The sequence below is a fragment of the Lontra canadensis genome, unplaced genomic scaffold (assembly GCF_010015895.1).
Source record: "Lontra canadensis isolate GAN:19392208 unplaced genomic scaffold, GSC_riverotter_1.0 scaffold199, whole genome shotgun sequence".
Classification (NCBI taxonomy): Eukaryota; Metazoa; Chordata; class Mammalia; order Carnivora; family Mustelidae; genus Lontra; species Lontra canadensis.
In genome coordinates, this window is record NW_022631193.1 from 448597 (window position 1) to 473159 (window position 24563).

Here is a 24563-nt window from a genome sequence, read left to right on the forward strand (position 1 = left end):
GTCCTAGGATCAAGCCTGCTTTCTGTTCATTGTAGAGTCTGCTCCACCCTCTCACTCTCCCTCTGTGCTCACTTTCTCTTTCTCTCTCTCTCTCAAATAAATTAGTAAATACTTTTTAAAAATGTTAGAAAATTTTTCATTCCTTAATCAAGGATTGAGGCAATAAGATTGATTTACTATACGGGGGCTAATTGAAAATAATAATCATAATCATAATCATAAAAAGAATGATTTACCCCTCTCAATACTCTGTAGAGTCCAATCTGAGTGTTCATATAAAATAAATTATGTGGCCCATATTTTGATTCAAAAGTAACTTATTTTTAGACAATTTTCACTGCAAAACCTTATAAACACAATTTCAGTTGTAATATCTTAAATCCTGTCTCTATATATGAGTGAGACCTGTGCATGTCACAAGAAAATCTTCTGCATATTAAAGAAGGCAGAAGTAGTTGACTTTCATCAAATTTTCTGAGAGTTACAGTTGATATCTAGTATTGTTTATTTTTTTTTAATTATGTTATGTTAGTCACCATACGATACATCATTAGTATTTGATGTAGTGTTCCAAGATTCATTGTTTACATATAACACCCAGTGTTCCAGCCACTGTGTGCCCTCCTTAATACCCACCACCAAGCTCACCCATGCCCCCTACCCCTGCCCTCTAAAACCCTCAGATTGTTTCTCAGAGTCCACAGTCTGTCATGCTTCATCTCCCCCTCCAATTCCCCCCTTCATTTTTCCTTCCCTTCTTCTAATGTCCTCCATGTCATTTTCTACGTTCCACAAGTAAGTGAAACCAAATGATAATTGATTTATTTTGTTCAGCATAATCTCTTCCAGTCCCATCCATGTGGATGCAAAAGTTGTGTATTCATCCTATCTGATGGCTGAGTAATATTCCATTGTATATATGGACCACATCTTCTTTATCCATTTACCTGTTGAAGGGCATCTTGGCTCTTTCCACAGTTTGGCTATTGTGGACATTGTTGCTTTGAACTTTGGGGTACATACGGTCCTTCTTTTCACTACATCTCTATCTTTGGGGTAAATACCAGGTATTGTTTATTAACTATCCAGACACTTGTTTTTATCCTGTTTAGCTGATAAGGTGTAATAAATGTAGGTTAACACAAAATTGATTTTATTTTCCCCCTCTGGATCTTGCTTATTTGTTTAGAATATTACTCATAATATAAATCCATTTTTTGATGAACACTTAGAAAGAAAAATAAGTCTCTCTATTGCCCAGATTCATTTTATTTCCACATAAAGGGATAATTATTCCTTTTCAATGCTTCACAGACTACAAATTTCATTATTATGGAACCAAAAAATCTGAGTATATTTATAGCATTGATGGCCAATACATTTTATAGAAATAAACTTCAGTAAGTCTGTCACTGAAATACAAGAGGAAAAACACAATACGATGATAATAATAATAGACTCATTCCTCAATATCCATGAACATGTCAAAAAAATACTCATATAACTTCCTCAAAAATAAAAAGCATGAGAATTAGTTCAAGGGAGTTTTAATAGTATTGTTTCTTTTTCCCTTTAAATTCAGAAATCATTTTCCCATCTGGAATTACCTTTACTTATAAACATGAAGGATCAGTAACACAGTACAAAAATAAATGTTAAGGAATGAAAAAGTAAACTAGCAATGGATTCCTAGGATAATATAACATTTTAATAGATTCAGAATTCCACCCTATCAGAAAAAAAACATGTTAATGTTTTGCTGACCAATAATTTAAGAAAGGCTTAGGTCACCATAGAATAATATGAGCCCCTATTTAATACAAAATTTTTATACTACTCCACAATAGCAACCAAAAGGACTGCCATGATGATGATTCAAACCCGTCCTTGTGGAATACAGTTCATGACTATCCTCATTAGAGATTCCTCATCCCAAGTTATCCCATGAGAAAAAGGGATCCAACTGCTTAAAGTTACCTATGCCTAAAAAGGTGAACTTCTTTGGGAACGCATCTCACCATAGTCCAACTGACCCTGATCCTCAGTTTAAGTTAGTAGCACTGTCCTGTTAATCCCTAATGTCCCAACCATTCAAAAAGCTGTTTAGTAATAACAGATGCCCGAGGGCACCTGGGTGGCTCAGTGAGTGCATTCAACTCTTAATTTCAGCTCAGAGCATGATCTCAGGGTTGTGAAATCGAGCTTCACATTGAGCTCTGTGCTGGATGTGGAACCTGCTTGGGATTTTCTCTCTCCCTCTGCCTGTCCTTCCCTCTCCCTATCTCCCTCAAAAGTAATAATAATAATGATGATGATGATGATGATGATGATTTATCATTAAAAAATAATAAACAGCAGCACCAAATACTAAATTCATCTAGATTTATTGGGTTCATCTTTATTTTCTATCAATTTATGAAATCACAAATGTATGTCAATGTATGATCTTAATAATGTAATAATCTTCACTGCAGAGAAAAACTTAAATTCAATCAACCCTTGAATTTTTGTTGCAAAGCAATATGGAGGGGAAGGCGCAGTTATCAACCTCAGGAAATATTTGATCTAAATTAATAAGCTTATAAAAAATTTAAAGAAGATAGTTCAGAATAAAATAAAGCAAATTTTGAAAGTGGTTTCATATAAACTATTATATTTATATTTCATGCCCAGCCCACAGAGATATAGACCTATGATTACCTTTCACAGATAATGAAAGTGTTATAGTTTATCTGTCTAATATCACATAGACCATAATTATACCAATATTGAAACTACAATTCAAAATTATTCTGAATTCTATATTTTTTCCTTTATCCCATGCTGCTTCTGACATATTATCCATAGTTGGCCCTGCCCAAATATCAATTATTAATTAGCCTAGCAACATTTTTATTTTGGAGCCCCAGGAGCTACCATGTGGCATGAGAATGAAGACCATTCTCCAGAGCGCCACCAACTTTATCCTCTTGGGACTCATCACACATCCTGCATTCCTGGGCTTATCTTTGCAGTGGTCTTCTCCTTTTTTTTTTTTTTTTTTGGTGGCTGTAACAGCCAATGTGATCATGATTCTGCTCATCCATGTGGACTCTCACCTCCATACACCCATGTACTTTTTACTCAGCCAGTTTTCATGGATACCATTTACATTTGCATAACTCTTAAAAAATGTTGCAAGATCTTCTATCCAAGGAAAAGATCATCTCCTTTTTGGGATGCATACTTCAGATCTTCCTCTACCTAACCCTAATTGGAGATGAATTTTACTTGCTAGGCCTCATGGCCTCTGGCCGGTACATGGCTGTGTGAAAACCCCTGAGATATCCTCTCCTCATAAACTGCAGGATTTGTTTGTTCATGGTGGTGGGCTCCTGGGTTGGTGGCTCCTTAGATGGATTCATGCTGACCCCATTCACCATGAGTTTCCCCTACTGATTAATTTCTGGAGAAATTAATCACTTTTTCTGTGAGATTTCAGCAGTATTAAAAATGTCATGTCTTGATACATCACTCTATGAGACTCTGATGTATGCCTACTGTGTGCTAATGCTGCTCATCCCTATATCCATCATCTCTGTTTCCTATAAATGCATCTTGCTTACTGTCCATTGGATGAACTGTGCCGGCATAAAGACTTTGCTAACTCTTCCTCCCATATTTTGGTGGTGAGCATTTCCTATGGTGCAGCCTTCTACACAAATGTGCTGCCCCATTCTTACCACACACCAGAGAAAGACAAGTTTGTATCCACCTTCTATACCATCCTCACCTCAATGCTCAACCCACTCATATACAGTTTGAGGAATAAAGATGTGGCCACAGCTCTAAGAAAATGCTGGGAAGATGGTCCTCCCCTTGGAGAATGAGAGTGCTGGATTTGTCCAGGAAATACTAGAGGGGGCCAGATACACACATCATTTGTGTTGTAGCCACTGGCCCACATTTATTTCATAAAATATGCTTTTTATTCTGGAAAAATATTCACTGTGATTTTAGTAATCCTGAATTATCAATAGGTAAAATCATATCTTTGCAAAAATCACTTAGGAACAATAAGCAAAGAATACAAGTATCATAATTGGCCAATTCTCTAATCTGGATTCACTGTAAAACTTTTTCCAGACAGCATTCTCTTCAAGTAACACCGTAAATAATCCCAAACAGGCCAAATGCCCCTTTTAAGAGTACTGAATAAATATTTTTATGTTACACATGTTTATGTGTCTTTTGCATCTATATTATTGATCAATTTTTGAACAGAAATTGCAAGGAGCAGTCACCATATCCTTGAGGATTTAATATCAAACATTCATATAAATTAAATACTTTCTAATGATAATGTAGCAGCTTTATTTAGGAAAATTTTATGAAAATAATTTAATTGTATTTTGGTTTCTGTATTCTTAGTCATCTTTTATGAGTGTTTGTATTCTCTAACTACTGAAATTAAACTATGGGTAGTTATCATGCCTTTATTCACATAGAGTCTCATATGTTCCTGGAAATCAATAAACATTTACTAGTTGAATAAAATCTGATTTCTGTCATTCAGATAGCAACATGGCTAAAATCCTCAAAAACTTGCATTCATGCCCTGCTAGGGTGGCCTGTAATGTGGGTGACAAAGAATTCTTCAAAGAGTAAAACCACAAGCAGAACAGAATTCATTCACTCTCCAAGAGAGGAGAATGAATATCATATGTGATATATGTGACATATGTATCACATATGTATCACATATGGATATATGCGGGGGTGTGTGTATGTGTGTATATATATGTGTGTGTGTGTGTGTGTGTGTGTGTGTGTGTGTGTGTGTGTATACATATATATATATATAATATCATCCAAGAGGGATGTCAGCCAGGAGTTTCTGTCAGGCTGGGCTTTTTAAAGGTTTCTGAAGGATTTGAGAGGGTTTCTGTTGTGTTCATGGGGGGTAGGAGTGGGGAGAGGTTTGACTTTTAGCCAGGTAGAGCAGAAGGAGGCAAGTTTTTCCAAGGGCTCTGTCTGGGGCTTGTCCATGATATGGGATGTGGTCCAGCTAGATAATATGTCTTGTGGTCTATTTTCTGAGAATGTGGGGCCCTATGACCTAGAAAAACAAGAAAAATAAGTTAGGATCAATTCCTTACAACTGTGAGTTTTGTATGCATGCTTGGTCAGGGAAGGGACTTTGAATAGAATTCTTTTATTCCCTCCTCTCTATTTGAAATTATTCTTGATTGGGAAAATGGGAGAAAGTCATTATTCTGTAAATATTTCCTGAATAGGGTCATAGAGCTCTCCCTACCTAGCTGCAAAAGAGACAGGAGCGTGACATTCTGGTAGCAGACTGCTTTGTTCTGAAAGCCAGGGCTTCCAAGGCATGTGAAAAATTGCTGACTAAGTTGAGATTTGGAGAAGAACAATCTATAACCTTTGTTGTTTAGGAAGGTTAGGAGTGTGATGAAGCCAGAAATAGAAGTGGGAAAAGAAAGGCTATAGAGGCATCTATGAATTAGAAAAGGGTACTACTTGGGAGAGAGAGATTAGAGAGATCTTAGGTCAAAGCTTGTCCAAATAAATGGGGGCTATCTCTAAAACCTTATGGGCAAACACTCCAAGTTAACTGTTGAGAGCATCAGGTGTCAGGGTCAGCCCAGGTGAAGGTGGAAAGGTCTTGGGATTCTGGGGAGATGGGAATAGTGAAAAATACATCTTTAAGATTTAAGACAGTGAAGTGCATGGTGTAGGGTCAAATGGTGGAGAAGGGTGTATGAACTGGAAATAATGAGGTGGGTGGGGACAAATGCCTCGTTGATAATTGTGAGATCCTAAACTAGTCTAAAAACATCTAGCTTTTTGAATGGAAGGAGTGGAGTACTGTAAGGAGAATTAGTATGTTTTAATTTTAATGTAAGGGATTTGGAAACAAGAGGTTATAAACCTCACAAGGACTCAGCTTTAAGAGGATACTACAGTTTTGAAAGGAAACAAGCTGAATCCTTAAGGCATATAGTAACGGGGTAAGTTGAGCAATCTTAACTGATTCTGAGATATCTCACATGGGTGTGGGAACCAAAGTCATACCTGGAGAGAGTGAAGTGGAAACAAGGTTTGTTGGTTCAGTAAGGAGTCCCAAGAATTGGGATTGGGGATGGACAGGTGCAGATGAAGGTGAGTACCTAGTCTTGATGGGAACATCCCTAGTTATTCCAGGAAGGGGACAAGACAGCATGGCCAAACAAGAAAGGAATGGCTAAAGATTTGATCTCCCAGGGCACATGAGAAAAGCGGGGTAACTGGAGGTTGAGAAAGAACACTGTAAATCCTGACACATGTGGAGGAGGAAAAAGAATTTCTGGAAACTTCTGGGAAAGTGCTGTAGATTGTCCCAGTGTTAATGGAGAGTTACCCTGGTTTCAGCCATGGAGATGGAGATGACATGTACAGGAGCCTTTGCCAATCCTGGGCTGTGTGAGTACCTGTCTTAGAGAAGTCCCAAGAGATCTGCCACCAGGGATATGGCTGATGCCCCTTGTTTGGGCCCCAAAGACAGATTTTGGGTGGTTCTCCCCCTACTTTGGTTACTCTTTCAGTGGCCAACCTGCTTACAGGAGGGGAAGGGGTTTCAAGCGATGGTTTTTATTAGGATATTGTTTAGGCCAGTGACCCGGTTTACTGTAGGTGAAACAAGCTCTCAGAGGGGGCTTGTGGGATGTTTGGGTTGAGCTAGTAGGGTAAGATTTTTCCTGAATAGCTCCATTAAGGACAATAGTCAGGATCGGATAAGTCTGAAATCATTTTTTGATACTTTGTCTCTTTTTCCTTTGATATCCTCCTCTCTTCTGTAAAAAACCTTGAAGACTGGGTCTAGTAGTTCAGATTAAAGAGTTTGAGGGCCTTTATATAGTTTCTAAAGTTGTGTTTTGTTTCATTTTTTTCTAATGTTTGGAGCTTACTGGTAGATGAAATGCATAGCCAGGATAGATTTTCCTTTGTAAGAGTTAGGATCAAGAATGGTGAATTTTTATACAGCCTCAGTCAAGTAAGTGAGAATAAGGGCAGGGTTTTCATCTCATCTCTGGATGATCTTCTTTAACCTTTCATAACTGACCTGTTTAGAAGCTGCTCCTTTCATACCTTCTATAAGGTGAGCGACCATGTGGTCATCTTTGACCTTGTTCTTGAGAAGAGCTGATAATTCCAACTGGGCTCAGGTAAGGGAGCCATTGATTTGCTGGGAGCCTATTGTGCAAGTTGTCTGCAGTTCATATCAGCATATTCAGTAGCCTTGGAAAAAATTCTGGTCTTTTTCTCTGGGCTGGTACAGGTGGAGAGAATAACATAGAGGTCTCTCTAGGATAAATCATAAGAAAGGATGAGATACTCAAATTGCTTAGTGAACCTAGAGGGATTGGTTGAGAGAAAGAGCCAAGTTTAGATTCTATATGATAAAGATCTGTCATGGAGAAGGGAATATGGACTTGAACAATGCCTCTGCTCCAGGCACCTCATAAAGATGGAATTGGGTGGCAGGAACATCAGGAAATTGGTAAAAGTGGCCAGAAGAAGCATGGATGGGATAAATATCAGGATGTTGAGGCAAGGGCTGGAGGGTAATGGGGGCTCTGACACATCTTAATGGAAAGAGGGGAAGATGGAGAGTTCAGAGTTGCCAAGGGAGGATTGACTATAGGCAAGTGGAAAGGCAGAGGTTGTTCAGCAGGGTTGAAGTCTGAGTCAGAAGAATTGGAGAGAGAGAGGTGTCTTTTGGGGACAATAGAAAGAGCAAATGGCAAGCAACATAAAGGTCAGGATGATGATCAAATTCAAAGAAAGCTTTGACATAGGAACCTCACATCATTTACTAAGGCAATGAAAATATAAACTCAGTTGGAAAAGAGTATTTTGATTAAGAGAGCCATTCCATAGCCAGATCTTCTAGTCATAATTTATATTGACCCCCATAAATTATATTGACCCCCATAATTTATATTGGGGTCATGCTGTATTACAGTAGAAAATAGACATTTGAGCTAAGTATCTTGTTCCAGTTGGAGGTTTTTGATATTTTTAGGGAAATAACTCCAGAGGGGAATCCTTAGGAAGGCTAGACAAGGTATTCCCTATCTGGAAATTTAGGAATAGGAGAAAGAAGATTTTGAAGGCTGGAACAAAGGGAAAAATTATGAAGGGAGACATCTTGATCCAGCATCCCAAGAAGAAGATGAAACCCTGACCAGTACCAAGCACAAGAGAAAAGGGTATCACTCAAACTCAAGGGTTTCTGTGAGGGAAAGGGATTGATGGTCCCAAAACTGTGGAAAGAACCAGAAGAGGTGTCCCTCCAATGGTCGATACATTGATTGTTGACTGAGCCCAGTACTGGGGCTTGGGGAATCAAGAACCTGTCATGGGGAATCAGTCAAGACCTAGTGATAATTCCTAATGCTCAAAATCTCACAGAGCCCTCTTAAAAATGAAAATTTTGACTCACCCAATATTAGTTGACAAGGATATCTGGTTGAGATGGTAAGCAGTGTCCAGTCCTCATGTATAGGGCCACCAAAATGTTAAGATGGCCTGGTAATGTGGGTGACAAATAATTGCACAAAGAGTAGAGCCATAAGGGAGAGAGAGCTTATTCACTTTCCCAGGGGGAGGAGAGGGACCAGACATCAAGTGAGATGTTGGCCCCAAGTTTCTGTCAGGCTGAGCCTTTTAAGAGTTTTGAAGATGTGGGAGGATTGCCCCTATGTCCAAAGATGAGTGGTTAAGGAGTTGACTCTTGGCCAGGTAGAACAGGAGGTGGCAGGTTTTCTGAGAGCCTCTGCCCAGGGCTCATCTAGGATGTGGGTTGTGGTCCAGCTACAGAACAGTATGTTTTGTAGTTGTGGTCTATTTTCTAAGAATGTTGAGCACCACTACCTAGGAAAAAAAAAAATAAAAAACAGAGAGGGGAAATTATAAAAACCTGTGAGTTTTGTCTGTAAGCTTGGTTAGGGAGGGGTCTTTGAATGGAACCTTTTTTATGCCCTAATAATATGGTATAGATAAACATAGAATGAATAAATCGAGAAATTTCACTAGCTAAGTTACTTCTCTTGGTTAATTCTTCCATTCTCAATTTCTTGATGTGCTATACTGGTAGAAAAATATCTCTGATTCTAATTAGCTTTCGGTTAACTGTGGTGATTGGCTAGAAGCCAAGTTTTGATAGACTATTAACTAAACAAAAGCTACTCTGATAGAACTGTCTTCATCCATTTATCTATTTTTAACTTTCTACTGAATGGTTCTAAAACATGACAAATAAAAAAGAAGCTGTGATTCATCTGTTGTTTATTTTCTCTATTAATAAAAAGCTTAGAAAATGTTGGGCCCATGTTTTAGAGGTTTTATTGTTGACAAACACTATTAAATGATTACTTAAACTCGTGTTAATCTAATGTCAACATAGAGGTGAAAATGTTTTCTCCATTGATGTTGATGCAAGTAAAACATGCTTATCAATAGCTTTTTAAGGTTGGTTTTACCTTGGAATGTTCCTAATAACTTGATCATATCCAGAAATTAAACAAAAAAGAAATGGAGGAATTGCTTGGATAGATAAATCTCCAAGTGAAGAAATTGACTAGGATTCATTGAAGAAATATACTAATGTTGTTTCAGTTCAGTTTCATTCCCTTTTAATTACCTTGAGTCTATACATTGATACTTCCTCTTTTGTTTTTTTCCTTCTTCTTGCCTTTATAGTAGTATCTCTCCTGGTCTTTCCCTTCTCACAATCTTTCATTTCACAGTTCCCATTTCCCCTGTACTTTGGATATTTGTGTGTCTTATTTCCTCAGAATCCTGCCAGGATCTGGGTGAATCATTTGCACATTTAAGAAAGGCATTTAACACAGACTTTGGAAATATTTCAAAAGTATTGAAAAACAACTGGTAAAGGATGTGCATTTATATGAGTTCCTAGAAATGCCATAGGAGTTAATGACTGGGGTAGGAAAGAAGAGGAACCTTTGGTGTTGTTAAAAGTCTATTTCCCACCTCAGTGGAGATTGCATTGAAGTGTTCATTTTGTGATAATTTATCAGTCTCACTGCATCTGACATATGCACTTCTCTCTTGTATGCTGTACTTAATGTTTTAAACATTCTAGACATCACATAATATATATTGTCGGTATCCCTTCTCCTCACTCATAAAACTGGTCCTATTTTACAAGAAATGACCAGGTCGGGCGCCTGGGTGGCTCAGTGGGTTAAGCCGCTGCCTTCGGCTCAGGTCATGATCTCAGGGTCCTGGGATCGAGTCCCGCATCGGGCTCTCTGCTCGGCAGGGAGCCTGCTTCCTCCTCTCTCTCTCTGTCTGCCTCTCCGTCTACTTGTGATCTGTGTCTGTCAAATAAATAAATAAAATCTTTAAAAAAAAAAAAAAAAAAAAGAAATGACCAGGTATTTTTCCCCAATAATTGTACCAACTTATCCTATAAGATAACTTATGATCATCAGTGTTTCCTCTTTCTTCAACTTCTCAGAAAGGGGAATGAAAGTTATAAATTTAAATTATTCATAAGTATCAATTGTATTCTCACAAGACGTCAGATACTATTCTAAATTGTGAGCAAAGATGAAGAGAAAAGTAACTGTCCCCATTTTCCAAAGCATATTCACTGAATTATCTGATTTTGATCATCAGAAAATTATTTTTTTAAGATTTTATTTATTTATTTGACACAAAGAAAAATCACAAGTAGGCAGGGCAGCAGGCAGAGAGAGATGGCAAAGCAGACTCCCTGCTGAGCAGAGAGCCCAATGTGGGGTTTGAACCAGGACCCTGAGATCATGACCTGGGCCAAAAGCAGAGGCTTAACCCACTGAGACACCCAGGTTCCCAATCATTTCAAAATTCTAAGAAGTATTTGGAGAAGGAATTAACCTCATGGTAAATGAAGAAACTGATGTTTAGAGCACATCATCACCTCTCTCAAGCAGGTGGGAAATGGGAGTTCCAGAACCATGTCTTCTGATTTTTGGTCTTGTGTTTTTATTCCAAATCTTGTTATTAATTGATAGAAAAGAAAGAAGCAACAAATAAATAAAATATTTTTTAAAAAGAAAGAAAGAAGCATGTGGCACAGTATACAGCTCTCAGCATGTTAATCCTGAGTGACCTAGGGAAAAAAGTCCTTCTGGAGTAACATGCTAAAAGAAATCTGTTAATTTTTTGTTGGATTCCAGCTGGGCTGGTCTAACAAGAACCTGATTGTCCTTGTTGAAATTTGGTAAGACCCTGTGGGGTCTTTCTACAGGTGAAGGATATGGGCATGACATCAACTGACCCTTGCTTTGCATATTTTATTTATATAGTAAATATTTAAAAGCATATTTATAGAATATAAAAAAATGTAGTGGTCAGTAATATAAAGCCTACTTCTTACATAAGTAGCAAATGCTTTACTGAATAAATATCCAGGAAAGTTTTGGACACTTAAGAGTGATCAGAAAAGGAAAATATTTAGACAATTATTTAGTTTAGAGAAGAGAATTCAGAACTTTGTTGTCTAGAAAGTGACAGTACATACTTGGAAAGTTAGCCTATTTTGGATAAAGTGAAATTCTGGTAAGTGAAGTCTGATAACAATGTGCATACAAAGTGTTTGAAATCCTAACTATACAGTGTTGGGATCAATTCCACATTAAAACCTGTTAAATCCCTAGGGCCTGCCTGGGCCTACTTAGCCATAGTGACACCATGTGGCCTAGGTAGACATTTTGTTGTTTAATAAATGCCTCAACAGTTACTGATATCAGTTCAGGTAACTGTTGCTAAAACACACGCCTAAAACAAGGCCATTTTGTTTATATCGGTTCCAGGTAACTATTACTAAAACACACATCTAAAACAAGGCCAGACAGGTGGAAACATCCAATCAGCCAAAGCCACATATATAAAGGTCTGCGGTTGTGCCCTATAAAACTAGCCTGTAAGACCAAGGGGGGATCGCTCTCTTCAGGGGCAACCCTGGCCGGTCAGTCTGACTTCTAATGCTTGGCATAGAATAAAGCTTTACGTAACTTTCACTTTGTCTCAGCCTCATTACCCTGGCTAGTCAGTCTAACTTCTAATGCTTGGCATAGAATAAGGCTTTGCATAACTTTCACTTTGTCTCAGTCTTGTTCCTTTGATAGTGGAACCAACATACAGAATTGATATATATGAGTTAGGATGGTTGTAATAATGATTAATTTTATGGTATTGAAATGTTATTTAATAGAACAACAGGTGAATTCTGAAGTTTATAATTAGCTAAAACCAGAGGAATTTTTCATTTTTTTTTCAGTTGGGAGTGTGATGGTGGTACATCTTATTAAACCAATATGCTTACCATGTCCTTGTCAATCAGTTGCCAAACATCCCACTGAGTGTTTCCTTCAAAAGTTCAGAGTTTCAAAGTTCAAGAAAATATTTAAAATTTGTTTCTGTTATAATACTTTAGTTTGCAGTATTAAATAAGGTTGTAAAGGCAATAAATAAATACCTATATGATCAATTTTGATATTTCATATTACTTAGTTCATTTTTATTATAACTTTAAGCTTATTCAATTATATTAGATTTTATGCATTACATACACAAGGACAGGCATTTTGAATTTGTTCCCTGATTCAACTCAAGTACCAAGAAAATTTCCTGGTATAGAATGTGTTAAAATTTATTAATTGGATGAATGAACAGATGTCATTTCATTTTCAAAGGCTTAGCACACAAAAACCACAAATTTAATACCTTGTAATTCTTTGTTTATCTTGTGAAATCCATGTTTGAAGAGTTGCAGTGAAAACTGTTAAATTTTATTTTTTTGTGACTATATATGTATTTACATAAGTTCAGTAAGAATCTTTTCTCTTGGTAACAGGATGTCCAATGAACATAGCTCTGCTTCTCTGATCCAGAGATGATAACATTAGATATACTTTAATATTATAAATCCCTAATTACTTTAATTAAAAATAACCATGTTTTGGTAGAACAAATTTCACAGCATGCTGCTGAGAGATAAAAACGAACAAACAAACAAACAAAAAACTTATACATAACAATTTACAACCTGGGACTTCATCTAGTAGAAAAAAATACCTCAAGAAAGACTCTTTAATCTTGTTAGAAAGACCTTTATCAGATGCAATTAATCAATTTTTGTGCCACAATATTCAAAGAAATACGTTCTTAGATTAACATATTGCACCTGAAGAAAACACCAAGACTTTACTGGGTGACCCAAAAGTGAGGATTTCCAGGAATGAAGTAAATGATAGCTAAAGAAAACAGCTTTCCCACAATGACTGGAGCAGATTTCTACACCCTTATCTTACTGCTTCTTACTTTTTTTTTCTCATCTCTCATGTCAAGAGACAATGTTCTTATCCATATCTTCCCAGTCTATTACAAAAGTAAAAATTTCTCCATTAGGATCTGTCATCAAAAACTCTGAATCTCTTCACAAAGTCAGAGACTGCTTGATCTTTCCTAATTTCTCTTTGGTCTCAGATGCCACTACATATTAACCTAAGGGTGTTGCCTATTGGGTTAAATTATTACAAGCAGGAGGTCCCATACTTCATTTCAACTTTTCCTAGCCATAACTGTATTAGTCTAACTGAACACTTGGTAAAAAAAAAAATTGTCAGCAATGACTCCATTTTTTACTGTACACTACATTTTGTTATAAATATAAAATTACTGACCTTGCTGACTTGTCAAAAAAATGCAATAAATTATTTTCTTAAAAAAAGACTTTTTGAAGAGCTTGTGAAGCTTTTCCTTATAAGAGATGAAATATTCTTTATCAACCAATAAACTGGACCATAACTTTACCCCTAATCTAAATTCTTGGTAATCAATGATGTAAAGTTTATTTAGTTCCTTAGCTCTATTCTATTGTACTGATACATTTATTGAGAACTTAAGATAATAATTCAACATTTTTAGAGAAGTTCAATTACTTGAATGTTTAATATATCATTAGTAAATATCAGGCATCTTAATTTATTTCAAAGTGGAGATACCAACTCAGAAAATGAAATTTTAACACTGATTATCCTTCTCTTTTTTTTAAATACATGTTTCTACATTGAGTAACTTTTTTTTTTTTTTTACTATATTCAGTTAGCCACTGTATAGTACATAATTAGTTTTTGATGTAGTGTTCAGTGATTCATAAGTTAAGTATAACACCCAGTGCTCATCACAGCACTTGCCCTCCTCAATACCCATCACCCTGTTACCCTCTCCCCCTACTCTCTGAAACTCCCATATTGTTTCTTGGGGCCTATAAACTCTCACGATTCATCCCCCTCTCTGGATTTCTCCATTTCTCCACCATTGGATATTGCTCCTTTCCCCTATGGTCCTTCAGACTGTGCTTATGTTCCACATATGAGTGAAACCATATAATTGTCTTTCTCTGCTTGGCCTACTTCACTTAACTTAATCCCCTCCAGTTCCATCCATATCCATGCGAATGGTGGGTATTCATTTCTGATGGCTGAATAATATTCCATTGTGTATATGTCCCACAACTTTTTTATCCATTCATCTGCTGAAGGGCATCTCAGCTCCTTTTACAGTTTCACTATTGTGGACATTGCTGCTATGAACATTGGGGTGCACCTGCCCCTTCTTTTTACTGTCTATATCTTTGGGAATGCATTAGTAGTGGTTGCTGGGTCATAGGGTAGCTCTATTCTTAACGTCTGAGGAATTGTCATACTGTTTTCCAGAGTGGCTGTATCAGCTTACATTTCCCCCAACATTGTAAGAGGGTTCCCCTTCCCCACATCCTTGCCAACATTTGTTGTTTCTTGTTTTGTTAATTTTTGTCATTCTAACTGGTGTAAGGTGATATCTCATTGTGGTTTTGATTTGTGTTTCCTTAATGGCTAATGATGAACATTTTTTCATGTGTCTCTTAGCCACTTGTATGTCTTTTTTGGAGAAGTGTCTGTTCATGTCTTCTGCTTATTTTTTGACTGGGTTATGAGTTTTTTGAGTGTTGAGTTTGAGAAGTTCTTTATCTTGGATACCAGCCCTTTATCTGTAATGTAATTTCTAAATATCTTCTCCTATTCTATGGGCTACTTCTAAAAGACTCCACCCCCCATATTATTAGAACTCATACAGCAATTCAGTAATGTGGCAGGATACAAAATATCAATGCACAGAAATTAGTTGCCTTTCATACACTAACAATGTAGCTGTAGAAAGAGAAATTAAGGAATCAATTCCATTCATGATAGCAACAAAAACTGTAAGATACCTAGGAATAAACTTAACTAAAGAGATAAAGATCTATATGCTAGAAACTACAGAATACTTATGAAAGAAATTGAGGAAGACACAAAAAGATGGAAAAATATTCCATACTCATGGATTAGAATAATGAACACTGTTAAAATTTCTATCCTGACCAGAGCAGTTTATACTTTCAATGCCATCCCTATGAAAACATATTGGCAAGGGGTGCCTGGGTGGCTCAGTGGGTTGAAGCCTCTGCCTTCGGCTCAGGTCATGATCTCAGAGTCCTGGGATCGAGCCCCACGTTGGGCTCTCTGCTCAACAGGGAGCCTGCTTTCTCCTCTCTCTCTGCCTGCCTCTCTGCCTACTTGTAATCTCTGTCTGTCAAATAAATAAATAAAATCTTAAAAAAAAAATTTTAAACATATTGGCAATTTTCAAGGAGCTGGAACAAACAACCCTAAAATTTGTGTGGAACCATAAAAGATCCTGAATCACCAAGGGAATGATGAAAAAGAAAAACAAAGCTGGAGACATCATATTGCCTGACTTCGAGCTATATTACAATGCTATGGTCACCAAGACAACATAGTATTGGCACAAAAACAGAAACATAGAGCAATGGAATAGAATAGAGAACCCAGAAATGGACTCTCAACTCTATGGTCAACTAACTAATCTTTGGAAAAGCAGGAAAAAATGTCCAGTAGAAAAAGACAGTCTCTTCAATAAGTGGAGCTGGGAAAATTGTACAGCTACATATAGAAGAATGAAACCTGACAATTCATTCCTTACCCTATATAAAAAGATAAAATCAAAATGGATGAAAGACTTCACTGTGAGACAGGAATGCATCAAAATCCTAGAGGAGAATATAGCAGTAATTTCTTCCACATGAACCACAGTACCTTATTTCAAGATACGTCTCCAGAGGCAAGTGAAAGAAAAGAAAAAATGAACTTTTGGGACTTCACTAAGATAAAAACTTTCTGCACAACAAAGGAAACAGTCAGTAATTCAACTTTCTTAACAATTTCCTAATTACCTAGTTGGGTTTTTTTGATGTCCATGAAGTTTTCAAAATATTAGTATTGCTATGCTCATTTTCTACCTAAGAAAGTTCTACTCAATTAGCTGATGGCTTTGAAACCTAGAATATCTACAACTAACAAGACTATGGTCACTCAACATGCAGAAATAATAAATAAGACTTATTTATATGAACCTCCAGAGGGCTTCATAAAATTCCCAGATGAGGAAACTGTCTAAGAATTATTCTCTAACTACCTCTTTTTTACACAACTGTGTCCTAACCCTAATAAGGGTGACTAATTAAAATAATAGAGAGAGTAAAATTCATTGCCAACATGTGACATGACTTTCTGGAATGTGTCCACCCAGAGATCTAGGACTAAATAAATTTGTAGTTGATCAGCAATGCTTTTAGAGAACAATCTTGATCAAAAGGTGGAAATGTGAAAGGTAAAATGAAATGCAATCACCCATGTCAAACTTTTAAATGGAGACAGGAGGCCATTAAAGAAGTAGTCTTTGGGTACATCCTCACTGGATGAACCTATAGACTTTGACCTAGGATAAACTGCAAATATTCTAAGAATGCTGCCTAAACATCTGCAATTTGCTGCAGATAGAGACTTTGCTTAGTGATAGTCTTAGCAACCAATTACCTTCAGCCAAGATTACTTTTCTGCTATCAACATTAATCATGACTCTCTTTTTTGTTGTTCTTTAATTACTTTTATTTTTTTTATTTTTTAAATTTCTTTTCAGTGTTCCTGAATTCGTTGTTTATGCACCACACCCAGTGCTCCATGCAATACATGCCCTCCTTAATACCCACAATCAGGCTCACTCAAACTCCCATTGCACTCCCCTCCAAAACCCTCGGTTTGTTTCTCAGAGTCCCCAGTCTCTCAGGATTTTTCTCCCCTTCCAATATCCCCCAACGTACTTCTCCTCTCTATCTCCCCATGTCCTCCATGTTATTCCTTATGTTCCACAAATAAGCAAAACCATATGATAATCGACACTCTCTGCTTGACTTACTTCACTCAGCAGAATCTCTTCCAGTCCCATTCATGGTGATACAATATTTGGGTATTCATCCTTTCTGATGGAGGCATAATACTCCATAGTATATATGGATCATATCTTCTTTATCCATTCATCTGTTGAAGGGCGTCTTGGTCCTTTCCACAGTTTGATGACTATGACCATTGCTGCTATGAACATTGGGGTACAGATGGCCCTTCTCTTCAGTACATCTGTATCTTTAGGGTAAATACCCAATAGTGCAATTGCAGAGTCATAAGGAAGCTTTATTTTTAATTTCTTGAAGAATCTCCACACTGTTTTCCAAAGTGGCTGCACCACCTTGCATTCCCAGAAACAGTGTAAGAGGGTTCCCCTTTCCCCACATCCTCTCCAACACATGTTGTTTACTGTCTTGTTAATTTTGGTCATTCTAACTGGTGTAAGGTGGTATCTCAATGTGGTTTTGATTTGAATCTCCCTGATTGCTAATAATGGTGAGCATTCACAAATCAATCAGTGTGATAGAATAAATCAATAAGAGAAGAGAGAAGAACCACATGGTCCTCTCACCTCTCAATTGATGCAGAAAAAGCATTTGACAAGGTACGACATCTGTTCCTGATTAATATGATTCAAAGTATAGGGATAGAGGGAACATTCCTCAACTTCATAAAAGCTATCTATAAAAAACCCACAGCAAATAACATCCTCAGTGGGGAAAAGCTGACAGCCTTCCCTTTGGGATCAGCAAGAAGTCAATGATGCCCACTCTTACCACTCTTGTTCAACATAGTACTAGAAGTCCTAGCAACAGTAATTAGACAACAAAAAGAAATAAAATGTATTCAAATAGGCAGTGAAGAAGTCAAACTCTCTCTCTTGATGACATGATACTTTATATGGAAAACCCAAAAGACTCCACCCCCAAACTACTAGAACTCATACATCAATTCAGTAATGTGGCAGGATACACAATCAATGTACAGAAATCAGTTGATTTCCTATACACTAACAATAAAAATACAGAAAGGGAGGATGCATGTGTGCACCCATGCATCTCTCCCTCTAACTTGGGTTTGAACTACAGGGTCTTGAGAAGATGTCTGTCCCAGCAGTGTATGGTTGGTCTCAGCAGGTTCAATGCTTTAGTACAACTGTGGTCAGGCCATTTTCCAAGCTCATGCAGCCACCTGTTCAGGTATATGGCATCAAACATTGCTATGACACTGCTCTTTATTCTGCTGCATCTAAACAGAATAAACTGGAACAAGTAGAGAAAGAATTGTTGAGAGTAGCACAAATCTTGAAGGAACCCCAAATGGCTGCTTCCATTACGAATCCCTATAAAAAGTGTTCTGCGAAAGTGAAAAGCCTAAATGATATGAGCACAAAAGAAGGTTCTCTCCTCTCACATCCAAGACAATCAATGTGCTCATAGAGAATGGTCACTTGGACAATACCGCCGGAGTCATTTATGCCTTTTTGACCATGATAAACATCCACTGTGGAGAAGTACTGTGCACAGTGACCACTGCATCTCCTTTAGATGAAGCCACTTTTTTACTGAATTAAAAATGGTCCTGAATAGCTTCCTAAATAAAGGCCACATCTTCAAATTGGAAGTTAAGACTGATCCATCAACCATGCATGGAATGAATGTCCGTATCGGAGAGAAATACGCTGATATGTCCATGAAAACCAAGATTCAGAAGCTGAGCAGGGCCATGCTGGAGGTTTTCTGAAAGTGCTGATTCTCTGTCAGTGAAAATTCCTAAACTTGGAGCAACAATAAAATGCTTCCTTAACAACAACAAAAATACAGAAAGGGAAATTAGAGAATTGATTCCATTTACTATAGCACCAAGAACCATAAGATACCTGGCAATCAACCTAACCAAAGAGGTAAAGGATCTGTACTCGAGGAACTACAGAACACTCATGAAAGAAATTGAAGAAGACACAAAAAGATGGAAGACCATTCAATGCTCATGGATCAGAAGAATAAACATTGTTAAAATTTCTATACTGCCTAGAGCAATCTCTACTTTCAATGTCATTCCGATCAAAATTCCACTGGCATTTTTCAAAGAGCTGGAACAAAGAATCCTAAAATTTGTATGGAACCAGAAGAGACCCCAAATTGCTACGGAAATGTTGATAAAGAACAACAAAACTGCGGGCACCACGTTGCCTGATTTTAAGCTTTACTAGGAGACTGTGGTCACCAAAACAGCAAGGTACTGGCACAAAAACAGAAACATAGACCAGTGGAACAGAGTAGAGAGCCCAGATATGGACCCTCAACTCTATGGTCAAATAATCTTTGACAAAGCAGGAAAAAATATACAGTGAAAAAAAGTCTCTTCAATAAATGGTGTGGGAACAATTGGACAGCTATGTGTAAAGGAATGAAATTCGACCATTCTCTTACACCATACACAAAAATAAACTCAAAATGCATAAAAGACCTCATTGTTGAGGGAAGAATACATCAGAATCCTAGAGGAGAACATAGGCAGTAACCTCTTCGACATCAGCCACAGCACCTTCTTTCAAGATATGTCTCCAAAGGCAAAGGAAAGAAAAGCAAAAATGAACTTTTGGGACTTCATCAAGATCAAACATTTCTGCACAGCAAAGGAAACAGTCAACAAAACAAAGAGGCAACCCACAGAATGGGAGATGATATTCACAAATGACAGTACAAAGGCCTGATATCCAGGATCTATAAAGAACTCCTCAAACTCAACACACACAAAACAGATAACCACATCAAAAAATGGGCAGAAGACATGAATAGACACTTTTCCAAATAAGACATGCAAATGGCTAACAGACATATGAAAAAATGATTACTTAAAAACAATGCATACAAGCATTCCCTTTTGTCTTTTAAAACCCTTGACTTTTGTTCCATAAGGGGACACAATTTGGGTTGCTACCCAAATCTATTCCTCACTAATTGCAATTCTGAAACCCCAAATACATATTTTCCTTCACATTGCTTATAATGTAATATGGTTGCAGTCTGTGAGTTTTGCTCCTTGAGGCAAAGGAAGGCCTATCTTTGTCATCAGGTTATGTAATGTTCTTTTGAGAATCCATAGCTATGTAAGTGGTATAAGTTTGACTACCAATGATCTACATTTAGATCCTTTCCATTCTCCTGACCTTTACCCACATACAAACTTATCCTCCCAACACTTTAAGGAAGTTATAGATCCACTGGCTTTGTCAAACTAAAATTCAATGTTTATATTATTAAGATAGTGTACATGTTGACAACTGAGTCATTAGCACTGTGGTTGCATTTTCTTAAAGACATAAATATTTTTATTTTCTTCCTGGTTAATTACACCTCATCTTGGTTAGTTGATTTTAATTTGCTTCTCTGCCATGTGTATATACTTCCTCTTGATAAATATTCTCTAGAAATTGTGAATACTTCAGAATTCTCCCAATTTCTTCTTTCTATGCCACCCCTTCTACAACCTCTGTCTTTCTGGTCTCGCTCAGAGTGCATGTGTGAGGCTTATCTGCACTGAGTTCTCCTACAGTCTCATCAGCATCAAGCCCATCCCTGGTCTCCTTCTTTTTAACCCATGCTGTCCTCCTTCTTGAATTGCTCCCTTATTTTAGAGGAGCATTTTTTCCTATTCTTTTCTTCTGGAATTCCTATTATGTGCCTTTTTGTTTTCTTAAATTGAACCTCAAATTTTATTTCCTATTTCCACCCTCTTTTCATGTTTGCCTTTTAGTTCTACATTGTCTCTACTGTCATAATTTAAATATTATTTTATTATTATATTCATTTATTTCTCTAATGCTGTTTTTATAACATCATGTTGTAGCTAATACCCATTCTTATCTTTCTGGACAGATTAATCACAGTTCCTTTTTTACTTATTTTGAGTTAATATATATTCACTTCTTTTTTTAACATTCATTAGTCAATGGACATTTGGGATCCCTCCATATTTTGGATACTGTTTTAGAAACACAAAGGTCAGGAACATTCCCACACCCCTGGGACAACCTCTGAGGGAGTCACTGTGGGCACACATTGTGGGAACCTGTGGATTTTGGCAGTGCTAACAGAAATAGAGACTGTTTGTCCTGGGGGATTTAGTGGAGACAGCAAACTGTAATTTCTCTGTTCTGGGCCAGAGATTTAGGTGTGGCCATTTTTTTTCTCAGACCCTCAGAAGAGGCTTGGAAAGCCACCAGGGAAACAAAGCACAGAAGACAAGTTTCTGCTGAGCCTATCCCCCTGATTGTGGGCATAGCAACGCTCAAGCAGGGTTACATGAGAACAAAGAATTTCAGGCTGTTCCTCCAGAAGACAGGCTGGAAGAACAAGAGGACAGCAACCCTATGGACCCCATAAGACTAAAATATCAATGCCAGGGGAAAATAGTGTATTGAGATCCAGGCCTTGTCTAATCACTTATTTATTATTATTATTATTATTATTTTAGATAAAACTCTCTCTTGGGTGCCTGGGTGGCTCAGTGGTTGGGCCTCTGCCTTCGTCTCGGGTCGTGATCTCAGGGATCACGATCAAGTCCCGCATTAGGCTCTCTGCTCAGCGGGGAGCCTTCTTCTCCCCTCTCTGCCTGCCTCTCTACCTACTTGTGATCATTCTCTCTCTGTCAAATAAATAAATAATTTTTTTAAAAAACTCTTTTTTTTCTTTCTTTTATGCTTTTCCTTTTTTTTCTTTTTTACCTTTTTCTCATTTCAACTAGATGTTTATTATATTAACTTATAATTTATACTTGCTTTTTAACTTGTATTTTTTCACATCTTTATATTTATAGATATATGTTTTGTTGTACTCCTTTTTTCAGTATTCACTTTTACATATATATACAAGTTATACTTTCCCTGTAATTTTGGGAAGTAGTGTATTCTAACACACAAACCAAAATACACCCAAAAACAACTGAAACACTCTGCTTTGTCCACACTAAGAGATTTTAGCCCTTCTTCTCATCACTCACTTTTTCACAATTTTTTACTTTTATAAATTTTATTCTCATGTTTCATTTTGGCTTGGTTTTTCTGGTGGTGTCTTCTGATTGCTCAGGATTTTGCTAGGGTGTATTTTCCTTGGTTCATGAGTGGCTGATATTTTGGGCTTTGCTCATTCACTCAACCATTGCTCAACAAAATGACAAGGAGAAGGAACCCTCAACAAAGAAAAGAAGCAGGGGCACCTAGATGAATCAGTCATTAAGCATTTGCCTTCAGCCAAGGCTATGATCTAAAGGTCCTGGGATTAAGTCCAGCATCAGGCTTCCTGCTCCACAGAAAGCTTGCTTCTCCCTCTCCCACTCCCCCTGCTTGTGTTTCCTCTCTTGCTGTGTATCCCTCTGTCAAAGAAAAAAAAATAAAATCTTTAAGAACAGAAAAGAAACAGAGACAATGTCATCTGCCACAGAAATAATGGATATGGATACAAGCAAAATGGCAGAGACAGACTTTAGAATAGCATTCATAAAGTCAGTAGCTAGGCTTGAAAAAAGACTTAATGACAATATAGAATCACTAAGAGTAGAAATGAGATCTAATTGTGCCAAACTAAAAAATTTTATGAATGATATTCAGTCTAAATTGGATATTCAAAAAGCCAGGGTAACTGAGGCAGAAGAGAGAATTAGTGATCTAGAAGACAAGGTGATGGAAAAAAAGGAAGATGAGGGAAACAGAGATAAGCCAGTAGCAGCACATGAGAAAGGATTGCAGAGATTAATGATGTCATGAAACATTCCAATATCAGAATTATTGGGATCCCCAAGGGGGTGGAGAGAGAGAGGGCCAGAGCGTATATTTGAACAAATCATAGCAAGAACTTCCCTAATCTGGGGAAGGAAAGAAGTATTCAAGTCCAAGAGGCAGAAAGGACCCCTCCCAAAATCAATAAAAATAGATCAACACACCTATATATAATAGTGAAGCTTGTAAATTTTAAAGCCAAGGAAACAATCTTAAGAATAGCCAGGGTTACAGGGTTCCTTACATATGGAGGAAAGAACATCAGAATAACATCAGACCTGTACACAGACACCTGACAAGCCAGAAAGAACAGGAAAGATATATTCCGTGTACTAAATGAAAAGAACATTGCATCCAAGAAAACTTTATCCAGCAAGGCTGACATTCAAAATGGATGAAGAGATAAAGAGCTTTCAAGACAGGCAGAAACTGAAAGAAACCAAACCAGACTTTGGAGAAATATTGAGGGGGGGGGGTTCTGTAAACCAAGAGAAACCCCAGTAGTTAAATAAACCATTAAAAAAAATCTATAGAAACAGGGAATTTACATACAAGACAATGGCACTAAACTTATGTCTTTCAATAGTTACTCTTAAATGTAAATGGGCTGAATGCTCCAATCAAAAGAAACAGGATTGCAGATTGGATAAAAAAGCAGGACCCATCTATATTCTATCTACAAGAGACTCATTTTGAAACTAAACACACCTCCAGATTGAAAGTGAGAGGATGGAGAACCATCTACCATGTTAACAAACCTCCAAAGAAAGGTGGGGTAGAAATTCTTATATTAGACAAATTATATTTTAAGCCTAAGACCATAATAAGAGATGAAGAGGTACATCATATTATAATTAAGGTATCTATCCAACAAAAAGACCTAACAATTGTAAATATCTATGCCCCTAATATGGGGTCAATTATATAAACCAATTAATAACAAAATAAAAAAGTCTATTAACATTAATATATCAATAGTAGAAGACCTCAGCAATGCACTCACAGCAATGGACAGATCATCTAAGCAGAAGATCAACAAAGAAACAAGAGCTTTGAAGGATATGTTGGCCCAGGTGGACTTCACAGACATATACAGAACATTCCATTCTAAAACAACAAAATGCTCATTCTTCTCAAGTACACATGGAACTTTCTCCAGAATAGACCACATACTGGGTCACAAATCACGTCTCAACCAATACCGAAAGATTATTCCCTGCATGTCATCAGACCACAATGTGTTCAAACTGGAACTCAATCAAAAGAAAATAATTTGTAAGGAACTCAAACACGTGAAAGTTAAAGAGCATCCTGCTAAGGAATGATTGAGTCAAATGAGAAATTAAAAAACAAACAAACAACAAACAAAACCTTAAACAATTCATGGAAACCAATGAGAATAAAAACATATCAGTCCAAAACCTATAGGATACTGCAAAGGC

At 37.1% G+C, this 24563-nt stretch overlaps 2 pseudogenes; both read left to right on the forward strand.

Moving 5' to 3' along the window:
* Window positions 1-2930: 2930 nt before the first annotated feature.
* LOC116861470 lies at window positions 2931-3869 on the forward strand (annotated as a pseudogene).
* Window positions 3870-18442: 14573 nt separating this feature from the next.
* LOC116861462 lies at window positions 18443-19085 on the forward strand (annotated as a pseudogene).
* The last annotated feature ends 5478 nt before the right edge of the window (window positions 19086-24563 follow it).